Source organism: Malaclemys terrapin, chromosome 19 (assembly GCF_027887155.1).
Source record: "Malaclemys terrapin pileata isolate rMalTer1 chromosome 19, rMalTer1.hap1, whole genome shotgun sequence".
In the NCBI taxonomy this organism is placed as follows: Eukaryota; Metazoa; Chordata; order Testudines; family Emydidae; genus Malaclemys; species Malaclemys terrapin.
In genome coordinates, this window is record NC_071523.1 from 16,078,943 (window position 1) to 16,101,875 (window position 22,933).

The window sequence follows — 22,933 nt, forward strand, 5'->3', positions numbered from 1 at the left end:
ACCACGCTGGCTCGAAGCACTCACTTATCTAGACTCTTGGGGTTATTTTCCATCTTTGAAACGTTGTGTTCTAAGAAATTCTGAACGTTGTTCTTCTGGCTATTGAGTAATAATTAGTTCTAGACACAACTGTCGCCATCTTGGCATAAAATCCAAGATGGTGACACCGTGAAGACAAGGCAATGACAACCTCCATTCTCTCCTTTGTTATTTCAGGTATTGGGATGAATTCCAGCCTGCAGCCCCTTCAGTGTCATAGCTGACCTCAGCAGAGCTGGGCATCTGTCGTTATTATTATCCCACACTTACCCTGCTGCCATCTGCTGCAGCGAAATATAGTGGTGATGTTGTAAGTACCTACTTACCACTAAACACTGGCACTTCAGGGAGGGCACACGAGTTACAGGAGGTAGCACCACAGATGCATTTTACCCTTCGTGCCAGCACTGAAGTAGTTAAGATGCACAGTGTCCTGAGTTGCTACCCTAGAAGGATTATAAGGAAACAAGCAATCAAAGTACTAGGACCAGCCCCCCCCAAAACCCACCAGCAGATAAACCCAGAAGCTAAACAAGGACTTGTCCATGTTATAGTTGAAAACCTGCTAACAGCAACCTGCTTGCATGGTTCTATCAGGTAGCTTGTATGGGCTGAGCTGTGGAGACAGGAATACCATAAAACCATACCTAGCTAGTGGGAATGGCCTAAACACAGGGTAATAACATGGTTCTCAGAAACAAACAATCCCCATTGATCAGTGTTAGGCCCCTCGTACTTGCAACAAGGAGCGGCTAACTATCTGTCAACCCATCTGTCATGGCTGTAGAGTGCACCTTGATGGTAGGATGAAGCAAACCAGGTGAGATACCCTACCACTCAGATGGAACGTTTGCCCATAACTTGAACCAAAACCTTTGGCAGGCCCGAAGAGTCGGACTGACTGACCTCCCCTCCCCATTCCCGTTATTTCTCGTTTCTGCGGATGTTTCTGCTCATCTGCATTCCAACATTCAAAGTATCCCAAAGCAGGATGTTTGCCTGCAGCTTCCAGCTTGAAAGGAAACAGCAGGAATCCCAAAGAGCGTGCTCATGAATGCCTGAGTTCAGGGGCTCCAGGAAGTTCAGACGACTCTCAGAAGCAGCCATTGTCTTTGGGGGGGAGCCTGAGCCCCAAACATGTAGACGTTCCCCCATCACCAGTTACAGATGCCAAGGGGGGAAAGAGGTGAGGAAGGGGAACTCCATTTTCAAGAGAAATCACAGACACCCAAGACTTGTTTGTGGAAAGGAGCTTGGACTCTTTCTCCAGCTCCTACATGCCCTCCAGCGCTTGCAGTCTGTCTTTGGCACGAAGGCTCAGCCTGTGAGAGCTAATTTGGGGAGATAAGGCTGTTTATTTCCCAGCTAGGCTAGACTTGTGATTGCTGCCAGTAAACAGGGAGGAGGCAGGACTGTGCCATGCAATACCACTAGGCTCTGTGTTTACAGCTACGGGAGTTTGCGGATGACTCATCTGGGTCACGGCAAGGGATCCAGGGTGCTAGAGGGTTGCAGGAGCGAGGGAAGGTCTGGCAGCCGGGAGGCGACATGGACACCCAAGGGACAAAGGTCAGAAGTGCAAAAAGAGCTGGTGGGGAGAGAGAGTGGGAGAAGGGGGTGGCAGAGGGAAGCGAGAGGAGAGCAGGGAGGCAAGCTGGAGAGGAGGTGGAAATGGGGGGTGGGGAGATGCGATCCCAGGGCAGTCCTGGAATTTCATGATCAAATCCACTTTGCTCCCAGGATCCGCAGAAACCCACTGCCAGCAAGGGAGTAAATAATCTGCCTCAGCCCGACACACCCTGTTGTGTGGGCGGGCTGAGAGCGGACAGGGGCTGAAGCCCCATCCTCCCCAGGCAAAAATTCTGACTCCCCCAGCCCTCAGTCTAGGTCCCATCTTCCTGCTACCCCTCCGCGGTGCTGCGCCCCTTCCTGACACGCCTTCCTCTCCTAGCATCACCCCCATGCCGACTTCATGCTCCTTCCCCACCCACGAGCCCACCCCAGAGACACAGAACAGACCTTGCCTCTTTATGTCTGTACAGCTCCATGCACACTTGTAGTTTTTGGTGTGATGGTCTCGTCTCCAGCAAATGCAGCTCCCCTGACCTTCACCCACCTCAGTTCTTCAAGCTAGAAATACGTATCACAAATACAGACCCTTATGAAAGCTGGCGGAGCCCAAGCCCTTGGGTGAATGGCCACTAGTGACTCATAAGAGTAAATAAGTTATTGCCTGGCTGAGCCTCAGGCTGATTTAAGTGAATCAGACTAATGGGCTACTCCGTGAGGAGATTCTTCCATTGCAGTGGTCGGCTCCAGAATGGATCTGTTCCATCTGGCAGCGAGAGCGGGAAAGCATCTGCCGAATGCCAGGGGTGACTTGCAAAGCACCTCCCTGCCACTTAGCGATGCCGCCTGCCCATGCCCTAGCAAATGGTTACAGCCCTCGTGGAGCTCCTTAGGCCACCCCTGCTGCCTAAGCCATAAATAACCGAGCTGGGGGAAGCGGAAGGCTGTCGAAGTGGCCAGCAAGGCAGCCCCTGACCTCAAGCCAATGCATCTGGAGTGGATGTGTTACAGCAAACTCCCTCTTCCAGTCACTAAATACATCGCTGGGGGTTATAAGCGGTTCCTTACATTTACATTCTTACCCTCTCAGCGGCTGGTCTATGAGGCACTGGGCTGGAGTCTCCTCTCACTTCCCCAGGTCTAGACCGGTGGCCGCTCGCTCGCGTTGATTTCCGGGAGTTACACCTGCTGGTGCACACTCGGCTGGGTGCGAGGAGGATCGGGCCCAGGTTCCACAGGCAGGCAGAGTAAATGCCTTGCGAATGATCTCTGCGCCAGCTCCCGCCTCCTTCCCGTCCCATCTGGTGAGCAGACCGTGGAGTCTCTTCCGTGGGGTTTGGCTCTGGTTAACAGGAACGCACACGCCAACCCACGCCAGGGGCTAATTGGAAATCAGTGCAGAATGTAAGTCACCCAGGCCAGCTAGGGTGGTCTGAGGGGTAGACTGGAGGGACCGGAATTGACCCCAGTCCTGGAGAAAAGGTCTGTTGGGCAACTGTCCTTACGGCAACCCCTTTGGGGAAGGGCAGAGCGATCTCCAAGTGTGAGGCGTCGATTGGCCCATAGACCTCGGCTGTAAATCGCCCCAGAGTGCAGGGTGCAGTGTGACAGAGCCAGGATTAACCCCCTCCCAAAGGGAACATATACACACATGGCTGCCTCCTTGCCTGTGGTCTATTGTTCTCCCACGCTGTACCTAGCTCCCATTACATGTAGCTGGAGAATGGGTCCTCAGACTTCCCTGGTAGATAAGCACCCTGTACCTTACACTGTTAGAAGAGACACACCTTTGCGACTGTACTGTACACCATTGTGAGGTGAACACCATTTGTGACTGGACCTTACACTGTTACAAAAAACACACCATTGTGACTGTACCACACACCGTTACGGAGACACCATTGTGACTGTACCACACACCGTTACAGAGACACCATTGTGACTGTACCGTACACCGTTACAGAGACACCATTGTGACTGTACCACACACCGTTACAGAGACACCATTGTGACTGTACCATACACCGTTACGGAGACACCATTGTGACTGTACCGTACACCGTTACGGAGACACCATTGTGACTGTACCACACACCGTTATGGAGACACCATTGTGACTGTACCATACACCATTACGGAGATGCCATTGCGACTGTACTGTACACCATCCCAAAGCACAGACCGTTATTACTGTCATCGAGCTAAGCTCCGGGATCTGATCTGGAAGGAATAGCTTTAAAACTATACAGCAAGGACAATGTCGAGTTTACGTCTTGGCCAAAACTAGACAAGTGCTTGGGGAATTCTGGGCAAGGAGTGAAATTCCCCTTGGCCTGCCCCCCGCCCCCCATAGTTTTGGTGAAATGCAAAAAGATAATCCTTTCCCCCCACCCATGAAAAGTTCAATTTCCTCTCTAATTTTCTAGGTTCTCATTTGCCGTCCAGTATCACCTCTCCATCACCTGCTGGCTCCCTTGAGAAGCCCTGCCGATCACACAGGTCAGATGCTGCAAAGAGAAGAGGCTCTAATGTCCCATTCCAAGCATCCTGCCTGGCCTGGCAGTAACACAATGCCACACGCAGCATCTCCTTGACAGGTGCCCGAATGCAGAGGAGAGAGCGGAGGCAGCAACAGCCCCTACGTGGGAGAGATCTGCTAAACAGCGCCTGTCAAACTTTCTACACATGATGGACAAGAGGAGCAGGAGGTGTGATCTCCGCCGTGTCACGGGGCAGGCACTCCCAGCGGCTCAGCACCTGCCGCAAACTTGAATTTTAAAAAGTTTCTCACGGTTTCACTGAACAGAAAAAAATAAGACAGGAGTAGAAGGACTCGGGGCTGAGTCTATCTGGGGTGTGTGGGTTTATTTCTACCTCCCAATATACTTCTGCTCTGCACTCCCTGCAGCATCACAGCAACTTTGCTGGCCCCACCAGCTCCCTTCTGCCTGTGTGCCCCACTCTCCAGCTGAACCCTGTCCTGCAGCATTACAGACTCAGGCACGTCTGTACCTCAGTGTCCCCATCTGTGAAGTGGGAATAATGACACATGCCCCTCCTTTGCAAATCACACTGCGATATATGGAGGAGGCTTGATGGCCTTTGGCATTTGCTCTTCTCTTCTGATGGAGATTGACTTCCCAGATTCTTCATTAACGGCAACTTAAATGGTTTTGAGACAACCATGGCGCACCTGACAGGATGGATGGTCTTGTGGCTGATGCTCTCCCAGGCAATCTGGGTTCAATTTTGAGCCCTCCTTGACCTTTGCTTTGCTCGGGCTGTTAGTCAGATTTCATTAGTCATTGCAATCCAAAGCAGCGTCCTATGAGTGCAAGATACAGGGCTGGACTTTCCAAGCCAGGAGCGAAGGATAACAGCCTCAGGTCCATCGGCAGCCCACTGCTTGTCACAGTCCTGAGACATGGCAAGGGAAGACACTGGGGGATTAGTACGATGGTCGTGGAACTGAAGTCTGGGAGCGCTGGAGCCAGTGGGTTTGACCTGCCGCCTAGTGTCGCTGCTCGCACCCGCCAACTCAGAATCACTCACTCACGGGCTCTCCCTGCACAGGACACGAAGCAGTGGGGAAACCGGCCCAATGTCACCTGCGTCTCTGATAGCTCATTATTTTTGACTTGGAGTGCCTAGACGTCCCCGGCACACAGCCGGGCCCCATTGGGCCAGGCCTGGCATAAATACAACCCAAAAAAATGGTCCCTTCCCCGGAGAACTTCCAGCGGCTAAACGTCCCCCCCTTGGGGGCTGTAGGAGCAGACAAGCCTGGCAGGGGCAGGGGCGGTATACGGAGGAGCTTCTCTCACATGTTCTGATGGAGTGTGGGCAACGCTCGGTGTCAGCACAGAGCGGGGTGCAGCTGGGACTGGAGGTTAAAGAGGGAGCCAGCTGGTGGTGGAGAGGGGGAGTTAGCCGCCCAGAAATGTCTCCAGTTTTCTTTGGCAGGTGTTTTTTGTGCCATTATCAAGTTCTCCTCATCACGGGGCCACGTACCGCTTGTGCGCCTCCCCCCTGAAGTTTACATTACGTCTCTTCTCAGACAACATTCGCTTAATCCTGTGCAATTTCACCATGGCATGAATCCAGGATGTTGGTCGCAGAACCTCTTAGTCCATAACTCTGCGAAAAGCAGCTCCCGGGGCCCCATTTATCAACCCCCCCCCCGGGCAATTTCATCGCAGCGCATGCCTCCAGCCTTTACCCCTAGAAATAGATAGGTGGGACTCCCCCTTCTCCAGCCTTTGCTCACGGGGGTAAGCTGTGGTTGTAATTATTGTATGTCTTGCAGCACCAGCTAGAGGTCTGCCTGAGATCAAGTCCCCCTGAGTGCTGCACATGCATAGAGGGAGAGATCGCCCTTGCCCCAAAGAATTTAGCTGCACTACACAAGACAAAGTGTTTGCATCCCCAGTTTAGACAGGGAAACTGAGGCACGATGCAATGCCATCACTTGCCCCAGCTCACAAACGAAGCTTCCATCCAGTGCCTTACCCACAGCACCACCCTTCCTGCAGTAAGTGTGGGGCCGGTAAAGGTGTGTCTACACTGCCAAACGAGGCCCAGGCTGGCTCGGGTCAGCTGACTTAGGCTCGCAGGGCTGTAAACTTGGCGTGTAGGCGTTTGGGCGTGAGCTGGAGCCTGGGCGGTGAGACCCAGTGAGGAGGGAGAGCCCCAGCGCCCAGGCTCCAGCCTGAGCCCAAAAGTCTACACAGCCATTTTATAGCCCCACAGCCGAAGCCCTGCAAGCCCAAGACATCTGACCTGGGCCAGCCGTGGCTATGCCGTGGGTCTTTTATCGGCCCCCCAGTAAGATAACGCCTGTGTCTCAACGCTGGAACCTTCCTGCACCACTTCCAGGAAGGAATTTTTCTAGACACCTAGCCAGGTGCATTGTGGGTGCTCCCTTGCAACACCGAGCGGTTCTGATGATAGCAGGGGATGCAGGTCGAATGCTGCGGGGTCTTGCTAACACCCCCAAATGTCAGCGTTGCCGTCCTCCCCTCTTACTGCACTGTGCTTCGCAGCTCACACACGCTGAGGGGCTCGTCAACTCATTTCTGCCAGGGACTTGAAGCTGAAAAGTGCAACCTGTCACTATTAACGCTGCACCATCACCGTTGATGGAATATGGTTAATATTCCCCAGAACTACTGAGCAATTAGCCAGGGCAGGCCCCTGTAATTAACAGCCAGTGGGTGTTTCACAGCAATTAGCTCCCTCTGTTATTATGGGGAAGATTTTGTCAGGGCTTCTCTCTGCTTTTCAGGGGGTGAGAGAGAAGTCATCAAATCGACACCAACGAAGCGATCTGGTCTTATCTCACTGAATGCGCTGGAGTCCCCGTCTGATCTGACAGCTGCTCTGAGCCCCAGGAGGGGAAGAACAAACCCCGTGGCCTGGCAGCAAAGGTAGAGTCTGATTCCCCCACCCCTGTATTAATTAGTGCCTTTTACAGCAGCAGACCCCCATGCAGTAACGCGGGGTGAGTCAGGCCGGCATCAGTCCAAGGCACGAAGTGTGTTTTGTGAAAGAAAGAAAGAAAGAAAGAAAGAAAGAAAGAAGGTTTGGGGGTTACATTAGAGAAGGATCCAAATTGCCCCTCCTCAGCCCCCCCGAATCCAGCCACCCCACAACATTGTGGGGTATTTGGAAGCGGAACCCAGAGCCAGCTCCAAATTTCCCCATTGGCCCCCTCTCTTTATCAGGTGCTGAACCAACCCCCCCCCCCCCCAACCCCCCACAGAGGTCGGGCTGTTTGAAATCCAGACACAGGCTTGGAGCCCATGCTGGCAGGCACTGAAAGAGTTAATGCTGTAGGTCCCAGGGCGGCAGGGAGGAGTGCTGGGTCATGGCAGAGCCCATGCTAGGTTCCCTTCAGCCCAGGAGGCCTGGACGCCTCCATCACCAGCACTGTTCATTGCCAAGAAACCTTCTTCCCCAGGTGCAAAGCAGCCATCTCTGTACACCCCTGGATACAGGGACCCTGGAGATGAGCCAATAAACTCAACTCATCTCGTCTTTGCTGCGTGTGTTAAAAAGGTCTCTGCCTGGCCTAGATCCTGAAATAAACAGTCATTTCACTGGGAGGCGGGTCTGACTTCACTTCGGATATGTCACATGTGTAGTGAGCTGCATTCTGTGCTCCCGAGCTGGCTCTGCAGATGAAGGGAGTGGAGTTTCTCTCCGTTACACCGGTGTAACTCCATGAGCATCCACCAAGTCACCCCCCTGAGCCTGGATCAGTGATGCTGGCGGGAGATTTGCAGCTGCTTTTGCCATTAACGCAGGCTTGGGGGGCGGGCCTAAGCGAGAAGAGAATCGCTCTGTATATGAGCCACTTCTGGAGGCCTTTCCCATCAGAGCTAGGCACTAATCCCAATGTCAAGAGCATTCCAGAGGGAAACATCTGCACAGAGTTCCCAGGGCACTGCACCTTTGTCTGCTCCATCCCCTCCTTTTGCTGACATGCAGTAAAAGAGGAATGTGTCTTTTTATGGCTCTCCGGAGGGACACTGAGCAGCCCCTTTTGTTCCCAATCTGTCTTGCAAAGGGCAGCCAGTGGCCTTGAGTTGTGCAGCTGCCGACCACGGGGCTGCACCTCGGTGGAGCGCCCCGTTCTCACGCTCTTTCACGTCCTTGGGCTGAGTCCTGCAGGGGGCGGGATAACGTGCCCTTAGGAGAGACAGAGCCCGTCTGCTCCCGTGGGTCCCTGCTTGGTCCTTAGCAGGCTCAGCCCCCTCTAGTCATTGCACTAAACCGGGGAGTGTTTTGAAATGCTACTAAAGATTGCCCCTAAGATGATTTTCAAACAGCTGGACACTCCCTGCACCAAGGAGCTGCTGGGAATCTTAGGGTGGGAGGGATGGAGCCAGGAGGAATTCAGCTGTCTCGTTTTACAAGGGTTCGTACAAACCCCTAAACCACCTCCAGCCACTCCCCCCGCCCAGGAGGCAGTGTTTGCAGCGGGGCAAGAAAGCTCAATGGGTTAGAACAAACTAACGGCAAACAGACACGGCTTAAAAATAAACTCACGTTCGAGTTAGGGTTGGGGGTTAAAAAAAGGCAAGCCAGGAATCTGCTATTGCCTCAGAGATTTGACTGGGCTCCTGTCTGACTAGCGCCTGTCTGTCTTGGCTCCGACTCCCTAGGCCTGCAAACGCTTACATACACGCTTGAGCACGGGCAGGATCAGTGGGTTGGAAGACAAGTCAGACAAGCACGAATAAGCATGTGAGTTTTCCCATTGACTTCACCGTGACTCCTCCCGTGCCCGAAGGTCAGCCTGCCTGGAACTGTTTGCAGGGTTGATGCCGCTGATGATAAATTCCCTGGGGCAGGACGGTGACACCCTCTACGTTTGCACGGTGCCCAGGGCAATGAAGCCCCGATCCTGACCCGGCCTGTTGGGTGGGCCTGCACGCAAAAAAACAACTACAGATTCCCCCTCAAGCTGGCCACCGCAGGGACCCTGCAAAGGCTGATGAATCCTGGTGACCCCCAGTGGGTCTGAAGAGGGAATGATTAGTTCCTGGTTGCTTCCAGCGTGACCTCTCTGCTTTGCTATGAGGGGAACTTGTCAGAGTACGTTTCATTGCCCACACCCCGCCAGAGCCAGAGAGAGCGTCACGCTTTCCCCTCTCTCCACACCCCCTCTCTCCAGACCGCTCCCCGCTGATTGGTATAGAGCAGTCACTCCGGTATTGATACACAGGTCCACACACTGGTCTGTATACGCAGCGGTCTGAATTCAGGCCTGGCGTGAGATGAGGCAGACGCTGTGGGAGCGTCTTACATCCCATTCCAGAGGGAGGGTGGGCCATGGACTGCAGAGGGGTAAATACTTACCTACCTCACAAGAGGGTGAGAGAGTGACTGAGCAGTGCTAGGGGTGAAGGGCAGGCAGGTCTCGTCTTGTAAATACGTACAAGCATGACATTTTTCCCACCTCGAATCTCTCTGCAACCTGGCAACCCGCTATGTTATTTATTTATTGTCATTTGCAGTCCATCGAACCATTCCCTCTTGATTTTGACCTTTTCCCTTTGATCTTTTTTACTGTAATTAGCAGAACTTTCTAAACGAAGAGTCACGTGGAACTGGAAAACCAGGACTTTTTTTTTATTGTTGAGAAATTTGGAAATGAAACAGCTCGACAATTTCAAAACTTTCTTTTTTCTCTGAGCTTTTTTGAACTGGGCCATTGGGCAAAACTGGGGCCACTGGGAAGTGAGGTTTCGGTTTTGACAAATCAGCTCTCTTTTGACCAAAAAAACCCAACCCCTACGTGTTGAAAAAGTCCCGACCAGTTTTATGAAGGGGCTAACAAAGAGCTCTGTCAGCGGGAGCTGGGCTTTCCAAAGCTGACCGCTGTCTGCTCCCATTGACATCAATCGTAAACCCACCCCATTGATGCCTCTGGCAGGAGAACTGGGCTGATGCTGAGCACTTCGGAAAGTCCCAGCCCGTGGGCTCAGTTCGTCATTGTGCTCTGGCTGGCCCCAGAGGGCAGCCACAAGGCCCTGGTGTGGAAGCCCCTACAGCAGGGTTAGGATTGGAGCCATCTGGAGCAGCCTGGGGCACGGAGGGGAGCGCAGGGCAGGCTGGCGGGGAAGGAGAGGTCAGAGCTGGTGTTTGAGGGGGCGTGGCTAGGGCAGACCTATGCTCTGAGCAGTTCTGCACCCAGGTAGAGCCCCATCAGAAGTCACTGAAACAGGGTCACAAATTAGGGCAGGGCTCAGGGTTGCCTTAGCCTGAGCAGGGGACACGTCAGCTCTGGTAGCTCCTCACTAAGGCATAAAGAGCCTCTCCTCCATCCTTTCACTGGTGCCTGCACAGGGCCGAATTTTCCCCTGCGTATTATGATCTGGCTCGTGACCCACTGGCAGGAGGAATGGCTGCCTCCCCGGTAGCTGAGCCGTGACACATGTCGGTCCCAACCGGTTCTGGGAAAACGTGGAGCTTTGCTGATGGACTTTGGGTTTGATAAATATTTACAGCAAATAAACAGCCTACAAGTAGGTGACCTGACTGCACTCCCCTCCTGGGGCAGGCTGAGCATTCTCAAAGATGCTTTGCGCCGTGTTGGTTTGACTACGGGATGCAAACCCCTTTTAGCTTGCTGGATCTCCGTGGAAGGAGTACAGGTACCAGGGGGTTCTGCCAGCCATTTTCTCCCTACTTTCATCTGAAGAAGTGAGGTTTTCACCCACAAAAGCTTATGCCCAAATAAATCTGTTAGTCTTTAAGGTGCCACCAGACTCCTTGTTGTTTTTGTAGATACAGACTAACACGGCTCCCCCGATACTTGTTTGAGTGTGTGTGTGGGGGGGGTTCTTTGTTGCTGGTGTTGTCATTCTTTTCATTTAAGGCCAAACATTACAACACTGAGCTGCAGAACAAAAGTCCCTTCTTTCCCAAAGAGACTGGAATTGTTCTGCTTTTCTTCTTATGCACCAAGCCTGGTCTTACTTTCTGTACCGGAGGAATTGCAACTATTTCCCTACCGCAGCGTGGGGGGAGAACGAAGCTGGCGGGAGCTGGGATGAGAGAATGAGAGCCATCCGCGATAACGCTTCCTGGCAGAACCTGCTGGCTCCCTCATGCCTTCCAGGAATTTGGTTTTTAAACAGGATTTCCTAGACGTGATCCTGAAATTCTTAACTTCTCCCCTCCCCTGCAACATCCTCCCAGCCTAATTTCTACCCATCTTGGGAAGAATAACTTCACCCACCCCCCCCTTTAAGGATTTTGGATCCACATCCAGATCTGAGTTGTGCAACTTGTTCTTATCTATAGACAGAACCATGCTTTAATAATAACACTTTGCTCTTTCTGTAGCTCTAACTAGTTTAACAGACTGATCCATACAACCACCATAGAGGGATATCAAACCAGCGACCTACAGCATCAAAAGGGCAAGTACCACTTGGGCTAACGGAATACCTCCATTAGCTGTTAGTAAACAGCAGGTTCTTGTTAACTCTGGGGTCAACCACTAGAGGGCAACACTATCACATCACAATGCATTGCACAATAGTTAATTTCTCCTCTGCCTCCTGGCGGGTGGGTAAGCAGTATGGATTACTCCCATTTTACAGGTAGAGACTTTAGCAGCTATGCTCTGACTTGCCCAAGGTCACTGAGCCCACGATGGAGCTGAAAATGGCCTTCACATCTCCTAATGCCCAGTCCTGAGCCGGAACCCACTTCCTTCCGCATAGTCAACAGCATCACGCTGTTAGATGGGAAATACTATGCGTTAATTCTGTGTGCCTAGGATAACATGACTCACGGGGCTAGCTCGGAAAGCTTGGCCGTCTCCTTAGCTATAAAGTTTCACCCACTGTGCCAGTTCGGCTGAGCTCCCAGCAGCGCCAGGAGCCACGCACTCAAAGTGTGATGAACTTAGCAGCCACAACCCGGGATGGGTTTGAACCACCGAGACCCAGATCCAAATGTTCTGGGTTTGGCTCTAGCATTCTGTTCTGCCTGCGCACCATGCCTGCCGGGATAAAGAAAGACAACGTCATTGGTTTAGATACCACGGCAGATGCACGTCAGGTTCCCACAGTCGCCGGCTGCAGCGGGGGATTGAGACAGAACATTGACCGGACAGTCCAGGCCCTGCATTCAGAAAAGGAGACTACGGTGCTCTAAAGGGAATTCCCCAATTATTTTTCCAGCACTAACCTCCCCCATAGATTCTCTTTTCCATCTGCACTCACCCCACTGGCCTGCGCGTTGCAGTTGGGCTCGGGTCCCCAGAGAGTGGTAGGGGAGCCCTGCCTTGTTGATCAGCCCGGGGACGCGTTTCACTTTAGCAGCAGCAGCAGCCTGTCCCATATTTTGCCCAGGTTCCCCACCAGCCCACACCCAGAAGCTGCATCCTCCTTCTAGTGCTGTGCTCACACTCCCCACTCCGCCCCTCTCTGGGGCTTTGACAGGCCTGGAGCTGACCCCGAAAGAGTTGTGGGCTGCAAGCCACAGCTTCTCCCTGCATCAATGTGGCATGTGGCCCAGCGTAAGGAGTGGAGGACTCGGAGTCATGGACCAATGAGTCCCCAGGCCAGGGGAGGCAGGCAGCCATCCCGACCCCAATCAGCCTGGGAAAAAATATCATAAACCACAGCAATGCTTTGACCGAGGCCACAGTGACCTTGGCTGGATAACACCAGTGGCACATTTAGAGTTAGTCGGGCCCTGTGAGCAGCTTCATTTTCACCCCCCCGCCCCTCGGGCCCCAGCCAAGAAAAAGAACATTCTCTTTTATCTCCCCCGCCTCCCTTTTTCATTCTTTTTTTCTTCATCCTCCTCCTATATTATAAGTAATGGGAAGTAAATGAAAATAAAATGAGGTACCTTGATTGGGGCAGGGGGTTGGGGTGCAGGGGGGCGGGATCTGGGAGGAAGTTTGGGTGCTGGGTGTGGGCTCTGGGCTGGGGCAGGGGGTTGGGGTGCAGGAGGGGTGCTGGGCATGGGCTCTGGGAGGAAGTTTGGGTGCTGGGTGCGGGCTCTGGGCCTGAGCCTTGCTGCACTGCCGGCCGGGACTCGGGGGCAGGTTGTCAGATGAGATTTGTCCTGGATTTTGGGGGGCCCCCTGTCGTTGGGGGCCCTGTGCCACCGCACGGTTTGTTTCATGGTAAATCCGCTCCTGGGTAACACAGAGCCTGGTGTCGGGGCGAGGAGACCTCTCCCTTGCTCGCTCCCGGCAAGCGGTGCCTCGCTGGGATTCAAATCGAATGAGTGCTGTGTGCCTGGTCTGCGGGCTTTGTGCCCGCTCAAGCACGTCACTCCAGGGTCACAGTGTGAGGTGAAGGGACCTCAGGGGGGCGGGACGCCCAGCCAGAGCCACATGCACGTGACCGAACCCCCAAAGCAGGTGAAACTCGTTCCAGGTTGGCCACAAGGTTTGGGAGCTGGACTGAGCTTGCAGGGGGATAGGGGCTGAATTTCAAGTGGGGGCCTGAGGCCGACTTTCCCGTGAGCTTGGTGTCGTGTTTGGAGCAGATCAGCCAATGCAGCTCGTCTGCTGTCCGTTCTCCTCCGCCCGGTGGGAACACACGTGCTGAATGGGCCATTTCTCCTTCCTGTTTCCCCTGACGGACGTTTCATGAGGACTCAGTGGCGTATTCGTCAGTGTTTCCTCACTCCCGCGGCGGGTTGGGAGCCCAGCTGAGCAGGGCAGGAGTTATATGAGTGTCGGCAAGGCTGGCGCCGTTCCAGCCTGCTCCTTTATGAACAGGACCTTTCCCCCACTGGGCAGCGCCTCCTGCTTCCTAAGCGGAATGAGACGTGACTCCAGTGGCCACCAGGCCTGAATGTAAAGGTTTGGGGAGTGAAGAACTAGAAGGTATTTTTAGAGCGGCGCTTTTCCAAGGAGCCTAAGGGAGTTAGGTGCCTATTCCATTTCACTGGCATGCAAATCCCAGCCTGGAGCTTCCTTGTGCCTGTTCCTCTTTGTGATCGAAATGCAGCAGCTGAACTAGGCCAGGAACTGAACTAGGCACAGTTCGGTGCCTTACTGGTAGGAAAAGGCCTGGAGGCAAGTCAGGGTCCATGGTGGACAGGGCTGGCTGTTTAGCTGGCCTTGTCACTGCACAAACCGAGAGTCCGGGGAAGGGAAGTGTCGTCCCCACCTACCCGCCGGGGGACTGAAGCCCAGGGCAGATGGAATGACTTGCTCAAGGTCGCACGGGCGAGGATGTGGCTGAACTCAGGTGTGCTGAGTCCCCAGCCTGTGTCCTAGCCACTGGCCCTACCCTATGGAGGGGGCCCAGGCAAGAAAAGGGGGCCCCCCAAATCTGTACTAGCCACGAGTCACAGGAGCGAGAAGCAGCAACGTGCAGGCCAGGGAGAGGAGAGGGGATGCTAGCGGGACATTGGGACTACAGCTGGTATGAGGCCAAGAGGCCCTGCAAGGCACTTCCCGAGTGCGGGAAGCACGGAGGAGAAGGCTCTTGCACCAGCAGCAGGGGCTGTATGAAAGGCGCCGATCCGCACTGAGACTCCCCAGGCTGGAAGCCGGATGGTGCGGGTCAGACACGAGAGGTGGATGCCCTCTCTCTGCTGCTGCACCTCACCTTGCTACACCTTGCAGCCACCTGGCCGGATCACGCCCTGCATCTCCTTGTGGAAAATGCCCGGTGAACCGCAAGCCATTTCCTGGGCTAGGGGCTGCCTGTGTTTCCATTCCAGGCACCTCCACTGCTTGACCGGCTCTTGGCCCCTCTCCCATCATTTCCCCGCCCCCACCTTGCTAGAAAACAAAGAGTGGAACAATAAACACCAAGAGCCGGCGTGGCTGGAAGAGCAGAGTCACCCTGTGGTGTTGCCCAAACTGGAGCCCCTCCGGACGCCGCATCACAGCGGAGAAGAAAGCAGAATAAAAACCACAAAGGATCGGGGCTGGGATCAAAGAGAAGCTCTTGGCGCAGACGTCGCCAGCAATGTCCTGCATTTGGCTCCCAGCCCCGAGGGAGGGGGCGGGAGGGCAGATCGTTGCCTGGGGTTGTTTGGTGGCTTGTTTGCTGTTTTTTGCACAAAGCAAAAGCTGATGGAACGGCCCCGTGGCCGGGAGGTTCTACCCTGTGCATTCTGGCTAGGGTGACCAGACAGCAAGTGTAAAAAATCGGGATGGGGGTGGGAGGTAATAGGAGCCTATATAAGAAAAAGCCCCCAAAATCAGGACTGTCCCTATAAAATCGGGACATCTGGTCACCCTAATTCTGGCCCCGTCCCAGCGAGGCGCTTTCCCATCTCCAGGGTAAATATTGAATTTGGCTGAAGGTTCCAATCTTCAGGGGGGGATTTCAAAGGTGGATTTTGTTTGCATGGTTATGCTGGATTAAGGCCGGGATAGAGCAGATTAACAGCTCTGCAGCTATCCACACTACATGCAGGTCCCAGCCCTGCCCAGCCCTGGCGGTGGGCTGCTGCCTTCCCCTGGAGGGACCGTAGAGTCAGAGAACCAGGGGGTTGGAACGGACCTCAAGGGTCAGCTGCTCTAACCCCCTGCAAGATGCAACACAATCGGTTGCTTCTCCAAACCCCAGAAACGCTGCTCCACGTTTCGGCGCTGTCTGTCCTTAGCGATTAACTAGTCACACACACGCAGAGCAAGCAACTCCATACGCCTCCCCTTGGAGCTGTAGGTGTAAGTTGCCGCTTGAGAAGCTATCCATGCTAGTGTGCTACAAAAGACAGCTGCCCCTTGCCTAGCGTCTGGCTAGTAAGTACTCGGAGCAACTAGCCCTCCCGTCACAGCTACGCGCTATTTTCAGCACCGTAATTCTGATCCAGCTAACAAGGGGGCAAGTTTGGAGCTGATCTGGAATGGCACAGACCCACATCTGTCCACCACCCCGCCACACACCGTGCACAGTCTGCACATGTAACAGCTGCACAGACAGACACACACGTCTCTCCCTCCTAGCTGAACAATGGCATATCTCCCACAAACACACACACTGCCATGCATGCACACGGCTCTCTCTCCCACTAACAATCGCTCATCTCACGCACCCAGATCATTTACAATAACGCTTCCTCTCCGTGTGTCAGGAGGCGGATGACCTTGAACGGAGCGAGACCTCATTGTTCAGAGGGAAATTTCAGTTTCTCTGCTGACTGTGACTTGCTCAGGAAATCAAATCCTGACGAGGTTCATGTTCATTTGGCCTTTCAAGCGCTTCGTCTCTGTGCTCTCCCAACAGAGCAGAGCAAGGTGATAAGGAAAAGCCAAATTTTCAAAAAAGAGCTCCCAGGAAATACTAAAGAGCAGATTCAACTCTCATTTGACACCCAGGAGCGGGCCAGACTCAGATCGCAGTTAACGTTGGAGGAGCTACTCCAGATTTACACTGGTGTAACTGAGACCAGAATCTGGTCCTAAATCAGGAGAAACGTAATGCTGTAAAACCCCGGGAAATGAGGGCTAGGAGATCATTTCTGGCACTGATGTTAGTAAGGCTTGATTTCACACAAGGGGGCTGGAACAATTTGTATAGTGGGGGGGCTAAGAGCCATTGAACCAAACTGTAAACTCTGGATAGGATGGAAACCACTTCAAGCCAGGGGGTGCGGCAGCACCTATGATTTCACGTGGGAAACGCTGCATAGCCGCATGGGCCTGGTGCTGCTGTCTGTTATGCTGCCGTCAAACCACGAGAAACTAGAGTCAGTCCAGATCTTTGCACATGCGGAGTTCTAAGTCTAATAAAACCAAATTCGGCATGATGACTTGCAATGGTGAGCTGCTGCGCTGTTTTGCTGGGCTGAAAGGAGCACATTTCAAGGTCAACATGTAGTGCACTGTGTTCGTTCAGAGACCTTTTCCCTTCAACAGCCCAAAATAATTCTTCCCTGGGACTGGTTCCAAATCCTTAAACTGGGACGACGCCTCTCCAGAGCTGCTCGCGGAAACCATGGTACCCAACGTGCCCGAAAAGGCTGCTGCTGCTGTGGTGTAGGATTGACGTTAAAACCGGATTAGATCTATTGAGCGGGAGCCAATCTTCTGTAGACCAAAGGAAATGCGTATTGCAGGCCAAGCTCTCAGCTATGTGGCGAAATCTTTTTGTGAGCGTTATGTATGAACTGTTAGAGTCTTAAAATATCCTCGTTGCTGTGCGTGAGAATGAGGCAATCGAGATAATGAGTAGGATGGTGGACAGAAGAGAGATGTGTTGTCTGGTTGGTTAGACTAGGGGACTGGGAGTCAGGACTCCTGGATTCTTTCCTACCTGTGCCCTGGGTTTGCCCCCATTCCACCCCCTTTCCCCAAGTCCCCGCCCCTGGCCTGCCTCTTCTCCTTCCCCCTCCCTCCTGGAAAGTCCTAAGCGCCGCCAAACAGCTGTTAGGCGGCGGGGCGGCGGGAAGTGCTGGGAGGGAGGGTGAGAAGTGGGGACGCGGCACGCTGGGGGGGGGGAGAAGGAGGCCAGCAGGGGGGAGCTTGGCTGCCGGTGGGTGCAGAGCACCCACTGATTTTTCCCCATGGGTGCTCCAGCCCCGGAGCACCCACGGAGTCGGCGTCTATGTTCCCTGATGAGCTCCGCTCTCAGTTAAATGAAAAAGTAACTTTCTAGTCCTCGCGGCTGCAGAGAAAAAGCTGGAGAACGTGACCCCTAGAGGCTCAATACCCAGAATTCAAATAAGAAGACACCCCCCCACCCCATTTATTATTGTCATCTCATGATTTTGGGGGGCCTGACTCATGCTTTCCGAACGCCAGGGCATGGTCACATTGCCGGTGTCCTGCCCATTGATGCAGGGGGTTTAAATGACTTCCTCTTCCTCCGGGACCAGCGTAAGCAGGGCCAGGAGAGCGGGGCTGACGCACTCAAGCATAAACTGATCTGTGCAGACAACTGCGAGCATCTCCTGTGGGGTGTAGGAGAGTTCATATCTGCTGTGACAACGCAGCAGCTATGAACTCAGCCTGCCGCATGCCGGGAGGCGGGAGTGGAGGTAATGGGAAGCGACGGCTGTCGGGGAGAGGTGGGCCTATTCCTGACCCACCTGAGGAGAGGCAGAAGCCAGGCGCCCCTTGAATGCACGATGACTTCTCCTAGTGTTAGTCCCGCTGGTTAACCGCTTCAGTGCTGCCTCGCTGTGCAACCTACAGGGGGCAAGACAGCCCTCCAGTGCGGCTCCCTGTGCCTGGTGCAGCAAATGCTCCGCTGGAGTAAATAGATGCGGCTGCATTAGCTTGCCCCATTTCCAGCACCGGCGCTTAGGAGCAGGCTGTCCCCTGCCGCTACCCCACAGCAGCTGCAGCAGAACCACAGAGGCTGTGAAGAGCGAACGTTCTGAGGCCAAAGCAAAAGGCCAGTCCCTGCTTGTGCACTAAGAACCAGCACCCAAGGGACACTGGGAGCACAATGCCCACTGAAAGGCCGGAGGACTTAGGCCACGGAGAGTACGTCTACACAGCTGCTGGGTCGACAGATTCACGCCAGCAGGGCCCAGGCTAGCACGCTAAAACTAGCAGTGTGGACGTGCCGGCTCGGGCTCTGACGCCTAGGGAGAGGGGTTGTCTTCAGAGCCAGAGCTCCAGCCCGAGCTGATCGGCAAAGCAACATCTATAAAAATGGTGGGGGCCTAATAGCATTCCAGAACGTGCCCTCTTGGGCCTGGGCTCACGGGCAGAAGTGGAGAGCGGCGGTGCAGGAGTCAGTGAAGTTACCCCCTGAGTAAGACCAGGATAAGCAAGTGGAGAATCAGCCCCTTTCCTGCGGCTCATTCTCCCCGGCTTTGCGGCATATGCAGCTATTTATGCCTGAGCAACATGGCTGTAGAACGCCACCAAATCAGAATTCCCCGCTCGCGGACACCAACGGTAGCATTTGACCCTCATTTTGCACAGGTGTAAATGGAGACACAAGGGGCTTGGCCAGGGAGCCCCTGGCCTGCTTTCATAGGGGAGGTCTGCAGTGCAACCACAGGGTGGACACCTGAGCTAGCTCCATCCAGCATGGGCTTCACTGCGGGCTGTACAAGCCCACCCAGGCACCTGGTACGTACTCGGGCAGCTAGCCCACACCGGAGCCCGTGCTGTCACTGCTCTGCTATCCAAGCTAGACCGAGTAAAGCTAGAGCAGTCATGTCTACACATGCTGCAACCACGGCCCAGGACTGCAGTGTCGACCGACCTGTAGAGACGCACCGGCCCCAAGCCCCAAGCTCTGAAGCCCCCTGAACTTTGAGCTCAATTTTGTTAATGGCCCTGTGTTTATAATGAGCCACAAACCACTCGCGGACATTGGGGTGTTCAGTATCCAGGGCCATCTTGCGTGGCTTGAATCCATCTCTTCGTCAGTGGCTGGCTGCTATTCAGAGTGCAGCTGTCTTTCCAGCCGCCCAGCCCGGCGAATGCCTCTATTGGCCCCAAGAACTTTCCTTTGAAACCCACAGGCAAGGCGGAAGGGAAATCCACGCGTCCATGTGTGTTTAAAAAATATATCGTCCCCGCTGCAGTTCAGCAGGTCAGGGGCCTGATTAGCTGCCCAGACACATGCTAAAGTTGGCTGACACCAAGCGCCATGGAATTCAGAGATCTGTTTTTCTTACAAAAGGCCCTGTCATCCCTTCACGCCTGTAGTGAAATCATATGTCACTAGCCTTTAACAACAGCCAATGGAAGCATGTATGGCTGGAAGGGATCATAAATAACCCTAGGCCACTCCAGTCCAGCCCTTGCCAAAGGGCTCGCTAGGGGCATGCAAATGCCTTTTGCAAATGTAAAGGAAAAACGGGAGCTACCAGTGGCAATGGGCCAGGCTGCTTGAGCACAATGGAGACATTATAGCTTTAAAACACAGCTCCCTCCCCCCCCCCCCCCCCAGTGATACAGTCTGCGGTCACCCGTCCTGATGCATGGTCTGCATTGGACAGCGAGGGCTGCGCTTTGCGTCCTGGGAGCAGTCTATGCACGTAGGTCAGATTTTCCCAGGACTGAGCCTATTTTCCTGGCTGGTGCCTGGGGCTGGCGTGTAGACAGGTGACTTGAAACCAGGGGCTTTGCTGAGCCGGCGGGGGCTGTCCGTGTTGGGAGGACTTCGCCTCCTTCAGGGGGAGAGTTTGCAAAAGGATGAAATAAGCAATGTGATGCCTTATAGGAGGAGGCAGTAACATCCCAGGTTTTTTTTACTCCCCAGTTGATGTTGTAGAGATGACAGAGGCCCAGGGCATTGTGGCTGGGGTGAATGCCAGGTTATCTTTCTGTCCCGGCCGGCCTGCCAATTGGACTTGTGATTTCCCTCCCTCCCCAACACTGCCCTGCGTTTTTAAAATGGGATTTCACGATGACAGCCAGACAAGGTTGGGTCAATTTTGACAGAGACCTCCTCCCTCGCCCGTTCCCTGGAATGCAGTGCTGGGAACTCTGTGCCCTGCCTGACCGAGGAAGGACCGCTGCTCAGGAATGCAGGGCTTGCAGACAGCTGAGCACATCTGGCTCGATCTGCTGAGAAGGGCAGCGCTGATGTCGGCCCCAGACACACACTGCAGCCCCCAGACATGTCAGGATTCAGTGCAAGTGTTGCGGGATTAAGCTTGTCTATCAGTGACAAATCATTTTCTCCTACTTTGGGCTCAGAGTAGCTGATGGCCAATAAAAGAGACTCGGAACTGGCTTTATGGAGCGCCCCCAGGCAAAGGGGAGGGGGAGAAACTGGCCGTGCAGTGACTACACAGGGAATCACAGGAGCATTGTCAGCAATATCTGATGCAAGAACTTGGACTTTAGAACCTCCGCCGGGGCCAGAGTGTGGCAGAAAATTGCTGCTACGGTTGGGATCAGCGCAGAGATGCATGAGTCCAGGCACAGCACCCCCTAGTGTTCCCTGGCATCCATTGGATGAGCCTGCAGGAGGCAAAGGGACCTCAGAGCCCAGGGGCTGCATTTGTGGCATGGGGATGCAGAAGGCAGGGGTACGTCACCATCAGGGAGGGGACATGCTGGGTCAGGCCAAAGGGATCGACTATTTCAGGGCCTTGGGACCTTGCACTTTCGCCTGGCAGTGGCTGCCCGGCAAAGAGTGGTGATGGGAGCTAGGCTCAGGGGGGAACTTCTAGGGCAGCACGTTCCTGTTACTGCACCTCTCCCATCAGCATTAAAGACCAGCTGAACCCAGAGTGCTTTGTCTGCACATGTGCACCCCAGACTGCTGGGCGTCATAGAGATGGGAGCAGGATCCAAACCGCCCTCGCCTTTGATTGACGGCTCCCCAGCCAGCGAGGGCTAGGAAACCCAAATGCAGCCCTGACTCTGCCTGGCTCTCTCTGATGGCTGAAATTAACCAAACCCCAGTGAACGCTGAGGTGGGTCTGGGTAAAGGAAGACCCTACTGCAGGGGTTCTCAAACTGGGGGTTGGGACCCCTCAAGGAGTCGCGAGGTTATTACATGGGGGGTCGTGAGCTGTCAGCCTCCACCCCAAACCGTGCTTTGCCTCCAGCGTTTATAATGGTGTTTAAATATATAAAAAAGTGTTTTTAATTTATAGGGGGGGGGTCGCACTCAGAGGCTTGCTGTGTGAAAGGGGTCACCAGTACAAAGTTTGAGAACTACTGCCCTACTCTGTACCCTCCTTTTCCAGGTAGGAACCTGGCTCTCCCTGCCTCTGACACTGGCACCCCCAAATCTTCTGAGGCAGAGATCAGAGGACCCTGAGGAGAGGCTGCTAAGCTGAATGTCCGGGGAGGTGCGAGGGGCAGGCGTGAGGCAGATGAGTCACACTCCAGCATTCCAGTACCTTTTAGAAGTGATTTATTGCGCTTGACAATTTGCTAGTCTCATTATCAGCCCCATGATTTGCTCTAGCCGTAAAGCCAGTTGCAATCAGAGGTTCCTTTCATTGCGTTGGCCCGAAGTAGTTTGCTCACGTGTTCTGGCTCTAGCTGCAAATATCTAACCTCATTAAAAAAATGAAAGCAAGAAACCACGCTAGCATAAAGGCAAATGCACTGAGCAAGAGCTTCCATTGCTGAAATGAAACTTTATAGCTTGAACCAATGTACACATTTTCCATCGCTCTCTCTGTGGTGCTATTTGGATCCTAATGACTTCGGAAAATCTGATCACTCTTTATCCAGGGGCCGAGGGAGGTTCTTTCTATAGGGACTAGAAGGGGCAGGTTCACAGATTGAAATCTTTCTTCTTCCTAGCAAAGCCAGGCACTTCTGGATGGATGTGGCAATAAGTGAGCATAGGGTGCCCCGATTTTATTGGGACAGTCCCGATATTTGGGGCTTTGTCTTATATAGGCTCCTATTACCCCCCACTCCCTGCCTGATTTTCACACTTGCTGGCTGGTCCCCCTAAGTGAGTGGCAGCTGATTAGCTCAAGCACGGTACAGGGCATTAGGAAGAGCTGGTTAGCTGGTAGAATTGGCTAGAATACGAACAGCTGAAAGAACAGATCAAAATGTGTGTTTAAAATGATGCGGGCCAGTGAAATTTGACTCAGGCCAGGCTGAGAATGGGAAGAGTTGAGGCCAGATCCTCAGCTGGTATCAATGGGCCTCGCCCCATCGGCCGCAGTGAGCGATGCTGATTTATACTAGCTGAGAATCTTTCGGTCAAAATCTGGCCCCACCATTCACGTCCCTTCTCTGTGTGCCCCAGCCCACCCGTCTGACATGGCCCCTCCTGCTAACCCTGGAACAGCTGCTGTTACAGCTCTCCCCTCAAGGTGAGTCAGGCAGCAGCAACCCCCGAGTCATGGGGCAGTGGGGGCTGCATGGCTGTGGCGGTTACTGGTGGGGACCAGAAGCTAAAAGGACCCGTGGCTGTTTGGTGGCCAATCAGAG

The 22,933-nt window shown here is 53.9% G+C and overlaps 1 long non-coding RNA gene across 1 annotated transcript; it reads right to left on the reverse strand.

The window, feature by feature from the left end:
- Positions 1–2,120: 2,120 nt before the first annotated feature.
- LOC128825978 (uncharacterized) lies at positions 2,121–12,426 on the reverse strand. The gene is made up of 3 exons (XR_008442772.1): positions 12,351–12,426; positions 2,691–2,989; positions 2,121–2,169 (listed from the first exon to the last, which is right to left on the reverse strand). It is a non-coding gene; the product is annotated as an uncharacterized LOC128825978 (long non-coding RNA).
- Positions 12,427–22,933: the final 10,507 nt, after the last annotated feature.